Source organism: Antrostomus carolinensis, unplaced genomic scaffold (genome assembly GCF_000700745.2).
Source record: "Antrostomus carolinensis isolate BGI_N321 unplaced genomic scaffold, ASM70074v2 scaffold40707, whole genome shotgun sequence".
Classification (NCBI taxonomy): domain Eukaryota; kingdom Metazoa; phylum Chordata; class Aves; order Caprimulgiformes; family Caprimulgidae; genus Antrostomus; species Antrostomus carolinensis.
Window position 1 is genome coordinate 41,716 of NW_010328774.1, and position 16,439 is coordinate 58,154.

The following is a 16,439-nucleotide window of genomic DNA, read 5'->3' on the forward strand; positions in this document are numbered from 1 at the left end:
ACATTCCCCTTGAGCTTGGTAACGCGTTGAGACTTAAATGAGTAAACAAAGTAAGATGATAAATAAGATGCTACTAACTCCTTTAATGTGCTATATTTCATGTCAAGAAATTTACAAATGTGCCTTACTGATCCGCAAAAAGTCTAGTAGGTACTTCCAGGAAAGAAATAGATGTTCTTCCACATAATTTACAGTCTGGACTGAAAATGGCATCTGCTTAGAAAATCATTATTTCAAGTTTTCAGACAGCTGCTTGATTAAAAAAAAAAATAAATTGCTACAGCATTACTTTGAAAGCTGTGCAAAACCAGCTACACCATTCTAGACAAGAAGACTTCAACCTATCTCTTGGTTTTTAAAATATTAAGTCTTTTTACCTTAATAACATTTTAGCCTCTTACTGTAATTTCTTATTCATTTGGCTTCATTTTGCCATTGTTTGCTACTATGAATACAGTGAAATCTAAAAGAATGTCAAAACCAGAATAAACCTACATTATGAGTTTACATTTTTGATGTGATAATTAAATTTTTAAGGTCACAGGTTTGTTGTATTTCCTAAACATTTGCATTTTAAACAAGGTAAAACCATTAGCTGCATAGATATCAGCAACTCGATGCTGATATCAAGCCTATGAATTTTAAATTATATGTGAAAAATCCCTTTTTTCTCCAGTTATCTGGTAACCAGCTGAACTCATGTCACTGCAAGTGAACATCAAGGCTGAGGGGGACGTGCACACTGGAAGGAGTCAAGCAAACTACGTGGATCGTTTTGACATTAATGGCAAACTTGTTTTAAAAGTTTGAGGCTTAAAAAGCTTATTCTTAAGACTGTAGCCCCATTTCTTATACATGAAGGATTTAAACAGAGACAAATACCAGATTTAATTACAGATACTGATGGGTTAAACCCAACTGGAACAGTTGGAATCTATGTCATTTTACTATTAAATGCACGGAATAGGAGTACCCTGTCTTTGAGTAGTTCATTTACATCAATACACTAAGACTGTGAATTAATTACATACAGCTATACATTTAAAAGATTATAATCTTAACTAAGAATTTCACATCTACATTTTTAAAATAGAGGGTTAAATATTAACAAAGATCTTTTTTTTTTTTTTTTACAGAGACAAGCATCATCTTTCAAAATTGTATCAACATTTACTAGAACTCTTGGGACTGAGGAAAAAACCTGTAGTACCAACACTGACCCATGAAAGGAACATCAGAGCAAAGATCCACTTGAGATCACAGAGCTGATCTGGCTATCCCTGCCAGGTCAATGCAGAATTAGTCAGCAGAAATATACCAGCTAATCACACTTTTCACCACTCCTCCCCAGTCCTCTGCATGATAGAAAATGACAAACATCTCCAGGGCTAGTCCTTTTGACTGTATGGGGATTGGGTTTAGGTTTTCCTTAATCCTTTTAACTTTTTTATTAAGAGTCAATAGTTTGAATGTGATTCAAGCTAGACTCGTTCGTATCTAATCTTCTAAACCTCTACACAGGGATATTTAAGTACCTACAATACGATAGCACTAAGGTATTAAGATCACACTAGCATTAAATGTGTAAATAAATGAAGTTAGTGGGGCTTCCTTAATTCTGTACCTCGGACAACTTCCCAGTCAGATTCCTGCCTTCCACAGCCAGCAAACGTAACAGAAGATAAATGTGCCTGTGTTCAGGAAACGTAAGCAGCAGAGGTCCTTTGGAAAGCAGAAGACTAAGGCATTCCTACTAAATCAACACTGCCAGCAATTAACTTCAGCAGAAAGAAACTGCAAAACTAAGTTTTCAGACCACTTGTAATTACAACAAACCTTGAAAATCCACTACTTAAAATTTACTACTGTGGTCAAAGTTATATACAAAATTTGCTGGTCCTCAGGTTTTTCACCCAAGTCAGAACAGACACCAGCCCCATCCCACACTGGCAGGAGAAGCTCTGTTCTCTCCCAGTCCCGATGCTGACTGGTAGGAAGGAGCTCTGCCCCAACACCACTCCCACCACCACTGCAGATGGAGTCAGAGCTGCAGGGAGGCAGAACTGCTTCTCCCTCTCCCACATCCACACCTACATGCCAGATTTAAACCTTTTCCCACAAGATAAAAGAGCCCGGAGCATCTCAGTGCAGCCAAACTCCTGCCACCCCTACCCAACCCCCTGGGCAAGAGGACAGCATCTCTGCTCCTCCCTCCCTGCACACCAGGCCTGGGCCTGGAAGATGAAGAACTCATTGACTTGTACCTGCTGCTGCCAAGAGGATCCTGCTGTCATTTCCCTTTCCCTCTTCCCAGGAGGCCTGAGGGAAAGTGTGGACTCCCAGGAGGAGCAGAGCCAGGCTAAGGGAGACAAAACTAACGCCCCCGCAGCAAGGACCAAAGTCACCTTAATTTCCACATCTAGAGGAAAAAGTTCAAAAAAATCAAAAGAAATTCAAAAACAGGCCTAAAACACAGCATAGTATTTCTATTTTTAGCAAGTCTCATTCTATATGGTTCGAGTCATTATCTGTGCAGAGCTTGCCAGGCTGCACAGTCCCTTTAGTGGGGGATTTCACTACACAACTGACTCAGCCCCAATCTCCAGCCTCTTCTCCTGCTCGATACGAAGAAAGAAGAAAAAGCGGTAAGTTCACGGAAGCTTCTGCCACTGAACTCACCTGTGTGTATTCTTTAACCACCATTAACTGCTGATCTGGATGTACCGAGCACATGAACTAGTTGAGCATCATTCAAATCATCCACACCAGAAAACAATGTTCATTACTCGTTCCCACATCTTACTAAATCCTATTTGGTATTTCTCTTCATCCTTAATCCAGAAAGGGCATGGCTTTGGCCTGAGTTCACTCAAGCAATCATCATCTTGGACTTTATAACCCATTAACTGCTGATCTGGATGTACCGAGCACATGAACTAGTTGAGCATCATTCAAATCATCCACACCAGAAAACAATGTTCATTACTCGTTCCCACATCTTACTAAATCCTATTTGGTATTTCTCTTCATCCTTAATCCAGAAAGGGCATGGCTTTGGCCTGAGTTCACTCAAGCAATCATCATCTTGGACTTTATAACTTGCGTTATGAAATTGCAGCGTTGCTGCCGCCCTGCCCACCCGCTGGAACCTTCTCCTACTTGCCACCTCCCACTCCCTCAGCTCTGGGGCAGGGGAATGGATCCCAGGTACACGACACATTTTTTGGTTTAAAACAAAACAAAACCAACCCCAAAACACTCACATTGCCAAAAGTTTTACTGGCAACGCTGTTAAAGGAAAGAGGATCTTGGCCAATCTCTGGGTACAAGCGTAGGACTAACAGCCGATTTCTCACCCCTCTTGAGCCACATCAGGCACTCAAAAGCCTGTCCTTGCACAAGCTCACCAGCACCCTCACCAGCATTGCTCCATCTTCCCAGACACCAGAAGGCAAAACCACTGAAGGTGAAGGTCTGCCCGAGGAACCCTCCACACGTAGCCCATCAAAAAAGAGATCCAAACCTACCACTTTTCAGCCAGACATCAGTGGATTTCCAAAACATGTTTACAACACCTTGACTTCCTTCAAGACATCCTCACATTTAACTCAAGGGCTTTTCTTCCTTAACTGAATTGGTGTCATAAGTAAGAGAAATCAAACAGTTAATTTATCCAATGCCAGTTAATTGGCTGTGATGAAAAAAAAAAGTGCAAACAGTGTGTTAATCCAGGGCAAGTTTAAAGGATAATCACAAGGTTGCAAATACAGAAGCACTGCAATCATCAAAGTTGTCTTCAGAGTTTTATAACACTGAAGTAAGGAACAAAACTAAGAACAAGAGTTTACAGAGAATTCATACTCTGTAATAATACTCATATATGTCAAGAAACAGGAAAAAACCACCTTTTCAAAGGGATAAAATACTCTGGTTTATTCCCTCCCTCACACCTTTCGACACAAAGGCTGCAGTTCTCCATCAGCCCTGGTTAATACCGCAGGGGTGTTCTGCGCCAAGGGAGGGGCATTTACTTTGGGGTGGCTCCAACTGCAAACAGCATCTGCTCCACCAAAGACCAGGTTGGTCACACCGGCAGTATTCATTAATTACAACCCAGTATCAATCAACTCGCTGCTGGGCATGCTCAGCACACAGACTGCACACGTGGACGTAAAGCTTGAGCCATAATCTCATTTAGATATTTGGATGAGCAGGAACTCTCACGTAGCTCCACCTCTAGAAGACAGCTCTCCCTCTTTCCAAGGTTTCATTAGAAGGTCTGAGCTGTTGGGAATATGAGACAAATAGAAACCAGTGACTCACTGTTAATATAAATGTTTCTATCCTACCCTTCATGTCAGGGATTCCTTCTGCACATTCAAAAGGGAGATCATAAAGTACTGTAGGACCTGGACACGAACACCTCTGTACCTATTGTGAGGGTGGGAGAGCTTTAAAAAATAAATTAATTTTAAAAAAGTTGGTTGGCCTAGGTCAGGTTAATGTTTGACGAGAACTACCAGGGAGGGTAGAGCTAGCAGCTTGCTGTAGGCACTTCTCCTTCCTCCTCAGCTCCCAAACACCACAGAAATCCCCAAGAAAGCAGTATACGCCTGGACTTGCCCCTGCTCCTCAGACAAACGAGCACCAATCCTTCACCACCGCTAGTCAAGAAACATTTTGCAGTACTTTCTGTGACAGCACGCTGTTAATTCCAGTGTCCCAGTCAAGTGACAATGCAAGTAATTGCATTCTGCTTTTTAGTTTTACCTCCAGGATTCCCCCCTTCACTCCCCAAAGCTGTATGAGGTCACCCAAGGATCAGCCAGCATCTTCCACTTGAGAAGCCACCAGACTGCAATGATGGATTTAAGAATTATAGTGATGATCTGTCACTCAACGCTAACTACTGAAAAAAGACCTGGGGATCCTTTAGAACTGAAGAGGCTCTGAAAGTGTAACAACATCTCATTAAACAAGTTCAGATGAGAAATGGGTGTGTTATTCATCGCACACGAGATTCAGCACACGGAAGCCAGGACCGCATTTTGACTAAGGTAAAAGTTAACACCCAGCAACTGAAATTTAGAATTAAGGAGGAAACTTCTAACTTCAACTGCAATACAGCTCATTTAAAACCAAGTTTTAGGTCAATTTCTAAAATATATTACTAAAATAGCTTAAAATCATTTACATCCAGGAAGAATTTGCAAGACTGGTTTGATGTAATTTACTCAAGGGATCTCAAGATATCCAAAGCTACTTGTTCTTTAAAATTTAGTCATATTTTTGTGCAAAAGTCACAGAGTAGTGAAAATGTCTGGTCCTTCCTTCTCCATGACTAACCTTACGCAGGCATCAGTGTTATTTTGTGTCACTATCAAGGACAAGCTCTGATCATACAGCCATGACTGCAGATCATTCATGGTTAAGCACAGGAAACCATGAAGGGACCACACTGCATCATCCAGACCCTTCTGCAAGGCTGGTAGCTCCCACCCAAAGAGCTGCTCCAAAGAAACAGTCCCCATCTCCTCCAAAAACAAGCAGACCTGAGGCTATTGGCTCTGCCTGTTTTGCTTTTTCTATCCCATTTATGGACAGACAGAGGCAACAGCTGCCTGGAGCTTAGAAATGAAGATCCCAGCTCCTCTTCCTCATAGAGAGCAGAGCTACTCTCAGGACATCAACTTCAGTCCCTCCTTTTTGTCCTGTCTCTTCAGAAATGGTAGAGAAATAAGGAAGTCTGGGAGGTGACAGCACAACTCCCTGCTCTCTCCGGGGATACAAACAGTAGAGGAAGCTTCATTCCTCCATCAGCTGTCCCTCAGTTGCCACAACGCAAAGGGACACACACGGGTGGCACAGATCCACCAAGGAGCGACCCAGCAGCGCCATAACTGACTCTCGAAGGAAAAGACTACCCCCAAGATTGAACACTGTGACACAACAAAACCACAATCCATTAAAACTGACATTTTCTGTACCTACCACCACGACACCAAGTCAGGTAAGACAGAGGAGCCTCAAACTACGCTTGGTATTGACAACCACCCCTGAGCCAGGAGAGAGAAGTAAAGCTCATTTCTGCTGTTAAGTGAAGCAGAATTTCACCGCCACCATCCCGAGTTCTGGCATTTCTCTTTGCTTCACCTCACAAAACCAAAACGACTTTCAGGGATACGAGGCTTTCTTAACCAAGGCAATGATCCTCTGTTTGATATCATCTGAAGCTCCAGCCCTGCCACCCTACAGCTCAGAAGACAACAAAAACAAAAGCACTACCATGCAGACTGACCTCAACAGAGCTCTGCCATCCGCTGGGAACACTCAGCTGCTCCTCAGGTAAATCTCAGCTCAGCAAACTTCAACCTCACACTCCAACAGCGACATTCTCCTCATCCTCCCAACTCTCCATCCCTGGTAGATTCCAGCATTTGCACAGTGCAAAGATGGAGCATCACGAACACACGATTTTTACAGGCAACCTTTTCATGTCCACACAGGCTAACCGAAGCGTATTCTGTTTCCCAACAATATTCTGCAGCTTAATTGGGCAGAAACTTAATAACCGAATTCCTGTGCCTACATGTTCTTCTGCTTCAACTTTGAAGCCAAGACAATTGTGTTTAAAATTTATTAAGCAATAGTTATTCAGACATCCAACATTAATCTGGTTATTATAGTTCTGACTTCCTCACATTAATTTACTTTCATAAAAGGCATCATTACATGCGAGTGTTATGAACTCCACAGCATCAGGATTAAGAAAGGATTCACTTCACAGAAGTTCTCTGATAAATACGCTCTGTGTCAGATTTGAAACAGCAGACAATGTTTTAACGAGGTGCCACCTAAACTGAGAGAGTGAAAAGGGAAAAAAAAAAAATCACATTCATTTCAAGGTTCACATCCTCCCATCTTAACAGAAATACAGAAAAAGGAGAGAGAAAAAGTTTATCACGGACATTACCCAGGTTTAACTGCCACTTCCTCCAGCCTCATTGAAAGATCATCTGTCTGCCCTGTCCCACAAGTCATTTATCTTGACTCCCCATCGTAACCAAGGTTCACGTGTTCGGCTGCGTAACACACTGAGCTGAACATCAGGGTTTGAGATAATAAATTCTGCCGCTGTATAAACCACTTGGGTCTTTTGTAACTGCTCGCAGGAGTGAGGTCTCCTCCACCTGACAAGGCTGAGTAAATACCGATAGCATCTCTTCAAGCACAGCTTGTTTCCTAAACACAACTTCTATTTGATGCATCTTCACAAGTGTCAGTAATAAAATATTCTGGGGTTATTAATACATCCTGCATCCATCTCTGCTTGGTACTTAAAGCAAAAGATGATTTTTTAGAATTTGAGAGTATAATATGGGTGTGGTTCCAAGCCCCTGGTCCAGGGCAGACACCCAAAGCAGCTCCCACCCCACATCATGCTCCTGCCCTACACCACCTCCCGGTTGTGCCGACACAGCCATTTATTGGAGCTGGTTGAGCTAAATCTGGGAAATCTGTGCAGGTTCAAAACAGCTATTTGGGGGGCAGGGTTCTTGTTAAATAAGTGTGAACACTCCATGGCCTCCCAGACAGTCATATCAGCACGAGAGAGCAGGAATAAGCAACCTGTTTAAAACAGAAAAAAACAACAAAAAAAAAGAGAAACAAATTAAAAACCCCCACCCCAAAAGCCACAAAAGTCTCCTTAAATTACTGCCGAGGTTTTTTGCATCGTGGTGTCATAGGTGGACTTTGCCTGCAGCAGCTGACAAGCAGCGTGGTTACGAGTGATGAAACAGGAGCAGAAGGATGCTGGAGAGCATGTCGGCAGCCTCGCCAGCGCCAGGAACTTCCCCATTTTGTGATTTAACTCTCTCCAGCGATGGGAGAACACTGGAGGAATGCTACAGAACAACTGAGCAGCACCACCAAGTGAATTACCTTCCCAGACTGTCACCAGAACAACCAAAGGGGTGGAGGGGAACCATCGAAAACCCAACCGAGTTCACGCATGTCGCGTGGAAATATTTTTTCCAAAGTGACGGTTTGAATAATGGTTCCCCGTTAGCAGTTATGGTATTTCCAGGATTGCTCTGCATTTTGAAAACTAGAAGGGTTCACAGACTTCTTCAAACTCACAATTCTGAGTACCAGAAAACTCTGATTTCAACCCTAAATTCTATGCAAAACATTTACCAAATTCATAACCTGTCTAAAAACCCCTACGAATACCTGATAACATGACAGCTCTGACACCTGGGATAATTTCTGAGAACTTAAAACCTTATTTTTAAGTACACTGCAGATGATGAGAGTGCATATTAAACTTTAGAAAAACCCCCTAGAGAAGAATACTTAAGATTTGCAGACAAAGCAAAAAAAAAAATTGGAAGCCAGAGGAAGGGACCAGAACTATCCAGAGAGGCAAGCTGAAATCCAGCAGGAAAGCCACAGCTTTGATGTGCAGTGCTTCCAAACAAACACTAGTTAAAAAAGTTGGGAAGTTTTAACCTTTCATCCTACCCATTAAATGGCACCTGTATTTTATAATCCCTGTAAGCAGAGTGAGAAAAACATGAACATTTCAGCAGCCACCAGGTAGCGAGACATTTAGTACCAATCACTTCAGGAAGACAGCTGATAAACGTTAACTTAACTACACAAATCCTCTTAATAAAAGGATGTTACTTTTTTCCCCCATAATGATATTAAGTTGGGTTGTTTGGGGTTTTTTTTCCCCTAAAGTTCTTAGAGTTTTTTCTCACTTTTCTGGAGAACCATCCTTCATGGTTGTCCCTGAAGAGCATCAGCAGCGCTCGTGTGCAACCCGCTGTCATCCGAGGACCACGCAGTTACACCAGAGATGTGCTAATTATGAAGAATAATAATTATGAAGGATCTTCTGCAGAAGATATGTAAGCAGTTTTTGGTCCACCTAGACCAAAAACTTAACTTCTGCATTTGATAAACTAGTAAAGGTGTTGTGCAAGCTGGTTTTGAACTGCTGTTCCTCATGTATTTTTTAACTACAAGCTAAAAGACTCGACAGACGTGAAACTGCAAAACACAGAATCATAACAACACATAATTTACAGTCAGTGAGACCCAACGGGTCCTGTCACTAGAGAAAGTTAAGCTTTTCCTCGTATGAAGTTAAAGAAAAGCACAGGCAAACCTTGCAAAAGCCTTGTCAAAATTCAGTTGAATTTCAAAACACCTCATGCAATGCACCAGTTCAGTTCAGTTCATAGGGACTTTCAGCTCCTCGGTTTGTTACAAAGCTTGAACCCCAAAACGTCCCTGTTAACAGATAAATCAGCTTTCAAGCGCTACAGAAATGACCTGCCCAGAAACACTCCTCACTGCTACAGCTTCCAGGGATATGGAGACCCAACGAGCTTCAATTAAACACTGTCCTTGCCTTTCTTAGGCACCTGGCACAGCCAGCAGCTCCTCCTTGTTGATAGAATTAACTGAATCCTTGTTGATAGAATTAACTGAATTCTATCAAGCACAAGCTCAGATTAATTTTTTAAAGCTATGATTCACTATTTGCTTACACATAATAATTTAAAAAAACATTAAGTTGTATAATGGATTAAAATAAATTGTATAAATACAAAGTACACTCTTGCTAGCAAGAAATCACCCCATTACACCAGCCAATGAGATCCAAATTTCATCCTCATCTTCTCCTGAAGAGAAAACACCCGTTTTTGACCACCTTTAGTTTTTGAGTCTGTCAGTAAATCAGGACTGAAGGTATTTTAACATTCCTCTGAAGAAATACGCGCTGGCACGTGCCATGTACCCAGAGCAGGAGTGCCACGCACGTCCCTGCTGTCACCAGTGTCCCTCTCCCTGCCTGTGTCCCCCACACACGTCGCTGCTTCTCTGCAACTGCACAGCAAATGGAACTGGACTTATCAAAAAAAAACCCCCTCATACAAAAAAATCAACACAAGTTGTTTGGGCCAATTAGGTATGTGAAGAGGACACCAGGAAAGCTTCTTTAAACGTCAATTCAGCATGGATCTTGCTTCACAGGGCCATAAAAAAATGCAACCTTTTTCTTAAAAAAGAGAGGAAACTGGAGAAAAACAAAGAAAGAAAAGTCCTTTTTCAGGAGGTTATTAGTGATGAACAAATTTAAGCTGAAGATTACTTGTTAAAGCTCTCTCCTAATAAAACATATTTCTGGTAATTATTGGCTAAAAATGCATCACGGCACAAACTTCTTGGTTTGTTTTTTTTTCCTCATTAAATATAATCGGTGTAAAAATTTCAGCAGAAGTAATCACTGGTCCAGGAAAACCTTTCCACCCTTTATCTTTTAAAGGCTATCCACACCATGGCTTTCACCACGTTAGATCAACACTTTAATATGATGCTAATTGATCCTATCAGCATCATAAGGACAAAATTAAACGTAGCGGTTCCAAAACATCCCCAGTCAATTTAAAACAACATATCAAGCAGGAAGAGTGGCCACGATGCTTCCAGCTCCAGGCAGCGTGGAGCACGGCAGCTACGTGCCAGCAGGAGTCACTGACATACAAACCACACACCAACTGGAAGGTTTCATGGTAAATCTCAAACAAACAAACAGAAAACCCCAGCGCTGCCAGTCCCCCACCCACCCAAATACACAAAAACCTCCTCAAAACACACAAACAAAGCTATTGGCGAGCTCTCTCCACACAGGACCACCCAGCACAGCAAAAAAAGAGATAAACCAGGAAATATATCAGTCCATTTCATCTCATCCTGGCCAATCTTTATGCCTCAAGGTCCTTGAAGTTACAAGAATAAAATAATATTAAGATATCTTTGTGAAATCAAAGTTATTTTTCAATCATGGCAGCTTCCATTGGGTTACTGCTCATTAAAGCCAAATCACAGGAGAACTTGCTAAATTAAATTTACAGCTTGTTCCTCCATTAAGTCCTTTAACCCGTTTCTCCATACTCAATTTCTCTGAAATTTTCACCTTAATGGCTTCACTTTTCAGATTTGGACTTTGACCAAGCCATTTTTTAATTATCTTTAAATAAGGAATTTCTTATGCTAATAGCAATGGAACACTGGAAAATGAGATGGGTACATTTCTGATTTTAGGTTTTTTTTACAGAAACTCGAGTTACTCCTCTGCCCACAAAATACATAACATCACACACAAACTAAATTCCCATTTTGATGTGGCTTTTTTTGTTTTGATTTTACCCTCCCCTATAGGAAAAATACTTCCTTAGTTGCTCTGCAGCCAAACTATACAAAGAGAATTGTGGACTCTTATCTCCTCATCCTCCTCACTTTAATGATTTGTGCACATCAAAGCCTAATTAGAACCATTTAAGGACTTCCATTACTGAAATCTCTTTAACATCTTTTGGAAATTAAATTAAATGCAGGGGAAAAAAAAAAAAATACATGTGAATGTACAAAGGTGTATAATTCTGATCAGCTATTGAGCTTCTATGGTAACGTTAGTGTAGATGGTGGCACACATAGAAATACATGGTTTGTATTTTGGAATATAATTTAAATAAAAATATTGCAGAAAACTGATGTAAATATTAATTTAATATTAAATATTAATTAAAATTAATTAAATATTAATTAATATTAATTTAAAACCAGAGGCTTGCAGGAGGATCACCCTAACACTAAGTGCACGCTACATTTCCAACTGTTCTACGCAGCCCTAAAGCACAAGAGGGAAAAAAGCAGGGGATGGAAGTGTCTGTGAGGGTAAATAAAGCTATCACAACTTGTTTCCAGATTTTCTGATGCTGGAGGAGCAGTTACACTAACATTGCCTTATATGGCTTCGGGGTGGCTGGACATTTATCTATGAGTACGTGTCTATCTATGGGTAGGTGTCTACTACCTCGTTACTACACACTGTATGCAGCTGGAAGAGCTACAAAACATCTGCTCTGCTCTCCTCCTCTTTTATTTGGTTTCTCTATTTGACACACACTCCCATTTCTCACATCACTGCCTGATCACGATTCAGCTCTCAAGGATCCACAGGTACCTGCTACACTTCAATGAAAAAGTACTTCAGTGGTGGGAAATTTCAGGGGGAACCAAAACTGTTGAGGAAAGGATCTAACAGGGAGCAATTTACCTTGGTGAAATCTTAGAATCTCAGCTAAGGACAGCTTTTGAAGAGTACTTTTCACTGGCTAGAAACACTATTTTCCCAATGTTGGCTTCTAAAAATTAAATATGCTATAATTTTGTCCTTAAAATCAGGAAATGTATGTAAATAAAATTATCTATGACCCAACTCTAGCGAGACACCAGTTATTCACCTCCATTTCCAGGAGACTACAAAGTTCCAGCATACCAAAACCTGGGAGCCTTCTCATTTTAACACCACATCCACTAAAAGTTACAGTTTTAAAAGCACTAAATTCAGGGATCCACTTTGGTTTGACATGTTCTCTGACACTGTTCCCAATCCCCGGAGAGCTACTCCCAGGAGCTTCAGGAGGGACACACACATTTTCAGGGCTCCCTTCTGCTCCTCCACCAATAAGCCACTACACTTAAAAGCTGAGGAGTTTTGAGACCAGTCCAAAAGATACGGAATTTAAAACTACTCTTGGAAACTGCAGATTATGGAGGAAACATCAAGCCTTTGCAGGAAAATAAACACAGTGCTCACACTGAAGAGAACTGCACCATTATTTACTAGGACTATTCTTTATGTCCCCAGTGCAGTACTGGGAACAAACGGTGAGGCTGCAGGAGTGCAACAACCCACAGGGAGAGGTTTGGAATGATAAAACAGTCTGTCCTGAAAAACATGATCATTACAGGATTATACTATTAGTAAAAGTGCACTCTATATTTGTTTAATCATAAAACAGGGAAAGCAACATGTTCAAGTAAATTATCAATAATTTTTACGACAGGAATAAGAACCAAGATGAGCTCTAATACAGAGAGATCGATAAAAGGGGCTGTGAGCTGTCTGGTGAGGGATTGCTGGGACTGGGTATAGCTCAGGAGAAGGCAGTGCAGAAAAACTTTTCTTAATGAGCTGTTAACAGAAGAAAATTAGTTCAAGACTTCAGGGCAAGAACTTCCCTTATTCAAAGTTTGTGCAGTTATGAGCACAAGGAGGTGTTTCTTCTTTTTTTTTCCTGTTGGTACCTGGCGCTACTGTCAGTTAATAAACTAGGTTTTACATTCATCAGCAAGAACTAATGAGTCAAGTAAGAACAAGAGACATGCCAACTTGAAGAACTACAAGCTAATGCACTTGAGGAGAAAACATAGTTCACAACATTAGGGGGGAAAAAAAGAGGTTTGAAACATAAAGTTGGAGAAAGAAACTTGTAAAGTAGTAAGAATCTGAGAGGCTGGGGAGATGGCAGACACCAAATGAGACACGAGTGCATGAGGCAAACAATATCAGAGCTAGAGGGAAAATGGAATTTTGGCCAGCACGTAGGAAGCTGGCACAGAACCAGGGAAGGAAGCGAGCCGTGCGGCGCTGCAGCGATGTGCTGCGCTAGGCACCCCTGCAAAAGTCACGGGCAACACCAGACTCCACTGCAGAGAGCACCAATACACTTATTCAAAACGGGAAACCTTAATTCAACAGGAATACGTGTGTCGTGTTCAACTAAAAAGAGAATAAATCTGGATTCTCAGAAGAGAAAATACGTGGTAAGAGAACAGTCTGACTTTAACAATCCAGGCTGACTAAACTTACGGGAAAAGCTTTCTGACAGGAAGGAGCCCGAGCCCGTGCAGTTCTGTTTCTCAAGCAGGGACAGAACCCCTACCACTGCACAGGCTGGAGAGCATCTTGTTAGTTGTTAGTGACTGCAGAGAAGGAACAATCCTGCAAGAAAAGAATAATTGCCAGATCAGTTCTTTCATCTTTGGTTTTGCAATTCTATGAACCTGATTTCTTATTTTAACAGAGTTAGTGATATATTTTACATACATCTAACCCTCCTCCAGCTAAGTGTAACCTGCTGAAGTTTCCTGACTCATTTCCAGACAGTCCCTCTCCATCCTACAGCCTCTCCATCTCCCCACAGCTCGGGGTGTTCTTTTCTCACTGCTTAGCAAAGATGACATCAGCACCGCTTCTTTCTTCATACAAACTCCACGACAGACATTAAAATCAAATGACAAGACAGGTGGACTCAAGTTTAGTGATTTCTGAGCCTCTGATGGGAGGTAACTGTGAGACTTTAGTAACGTAGGAGAAAGGAAACGTGCCTGTAGAACAAACCACGTGTGAGTAACAACGCAAAATTATGTGGCCAAGAACAATTACTGCAGCAGAAAATAAACCTCAAAGTCACTAAAATCTCCAGAGTGTTCTGACACCCTCACACAGGCAGACCCCAACCACGACAGCGTGTGACTCACTTTCCTCCCAGTTCTACATTCACACCACTGCTGGCAGAGGCGGCCTCTTGTAAGATGCTCATATCCTCCCGTTTGCCCAACAAGGGCACAATCTGCCTGCAGGACAGGAGCTCATTTCACATCTCAACTCTCAAGGTTCAGCCTCGGACACACTGGTTAATATCTCTACCCTCAATATTGTAGATTTCTGTTGAGGAGGATGAGTAGGGAGGAAAGGAAGGGAAACAACAGAAGCAGATATGAGCAGCTGTGGTAAATCTCATAAGCACCGAAAATACAGGCTGTGGGGACAGCAGGTTCACCATCCCTCAGTCACCGAGTCCCATCTGCTGCAATAGGTGCTGAGAACTCTGCTCTCAGCCAGTGCCACACAAGTCACCTACGTCTTTAGTCACATCTGACATCCAGGAGCAACCACGGTGGGTAACAAAGCTCAGCAGAACATCCTTGCCAGCAGCTCCGAGTTAAAAAGGGAAGAAGGAACTAGCACCTGTGTGCTGAGTTATTATCCACACCTGTAATGTCAGGACAGATTGGTGCTGCAACTGCTCCTCTACAAAACCTGAGCAATGCAAAGTATATGCCTTCTGCAGATAAAAACATGTGGCATCTTCTCAGCAAATAGCTGGGTCATAACCATGTAAAATAACCAGCTTACTAAAAAGACAACCCAGAAATCCAAGTGACATTCCACTGAAGTTTTACCAAGTTCAGGTCATTGTAAGTGCCAAGAATGCAAGACTCACAAATATGAACTAGGTTTTTTTGGTTGCTGTGCACCTTCTTGCACAAAAACCTCCCCCAGGGGCTCAGTCTGGCTCTCTCAATGTTTGGGATACAGGAGAAAAGTCAGAAAATGAGAAGTGCAGAGATGTGTAAAGGAAATATTAGGGACCTGAAACCGGTTTGGAGACTAGAGTTGAACTTGACTATTTCCTTTCACGACTGTTAAAGCTGCTCAGCAGAGGAGAGCTGGCTCTGGCACAGAGCTGCAAATACACTGCACAGCAGTTGGGAAACAAAAAATATTGATATTAACATATGAATAAAGCCAAGATATTAATAATGCCAAAGGGTAAAACTGTCTTTCTTGGATGGCAACAAGACCTTGGCCAACACGAACTGCACAATGACCATTACAAGTTGAGCACCAATATCTGGTACGTACATGAAGGAGGTTGTCTGTATCACACCTTGGTGAAGGGAAGGACCCAAGAGCAGCACCATGAGTTTAATAACGTTTCTCTCATCAGAAGAGATAACAAAATGGTAAATCAAGTCTACAACCACTCCTCCAAAGCACTTGACTAGACCTTATTTCGCAATAATGCCCCTGGGCTGCAAAGCACTCAGTTCCAGACACTTCAGAGAAGAATTCCGAAGTTTTAAAGAAACTTAAGGAGCTGGAAATACAGCCATGAGGAGAAGTTCAGCAAGGAGAAGGGAGCTGGCAACAAGGAGACAAATAAAAAGCACCGACTTGAGCAGAACAAGTTAATTTCAAAGACGACTGATGCTGAGTAAGTGCCTGTTCAGCTCACACAGAGGCAAGTGGGAGGGAGGTCTGATTGACATCAGTGGAAACATGTGAACATTTAAAACCGTCAGAGTCTTCCTAAGTAAATGATCAAACAAGGCCGTATTAAGCCGAGGAGACGGGGCTTGTGAAACCGAGGGCCCCACACCTGCCAGGCAGAGCTCTCTCTTCATGAGAGCATCAGCTTTTTGGGGCTGTATTTGAGACAGGGGTATGAGCACCCTCAGATTTCCCCCAAAACAAAGTTAACCACTTTCTCATTTCAAGAAGCAGATGAAAGACACAGCAGTTGAAAGCACTCACATCTGTGTCACACATCCCAACACTTTCTCGCTTTGTTTTGTTCATTGGGGGGGGAAAAAATATAATAATGAAAGCACTTGTCAGCCCAGGTTCCAGAAACGTGAAGCGACGGCTCTTTTGATGACAAAGTCCAACACAGCCCTGCCAGGGATGCTGCTTTACGTAACGAGGATAGGACTCCCTGTCCGTAACC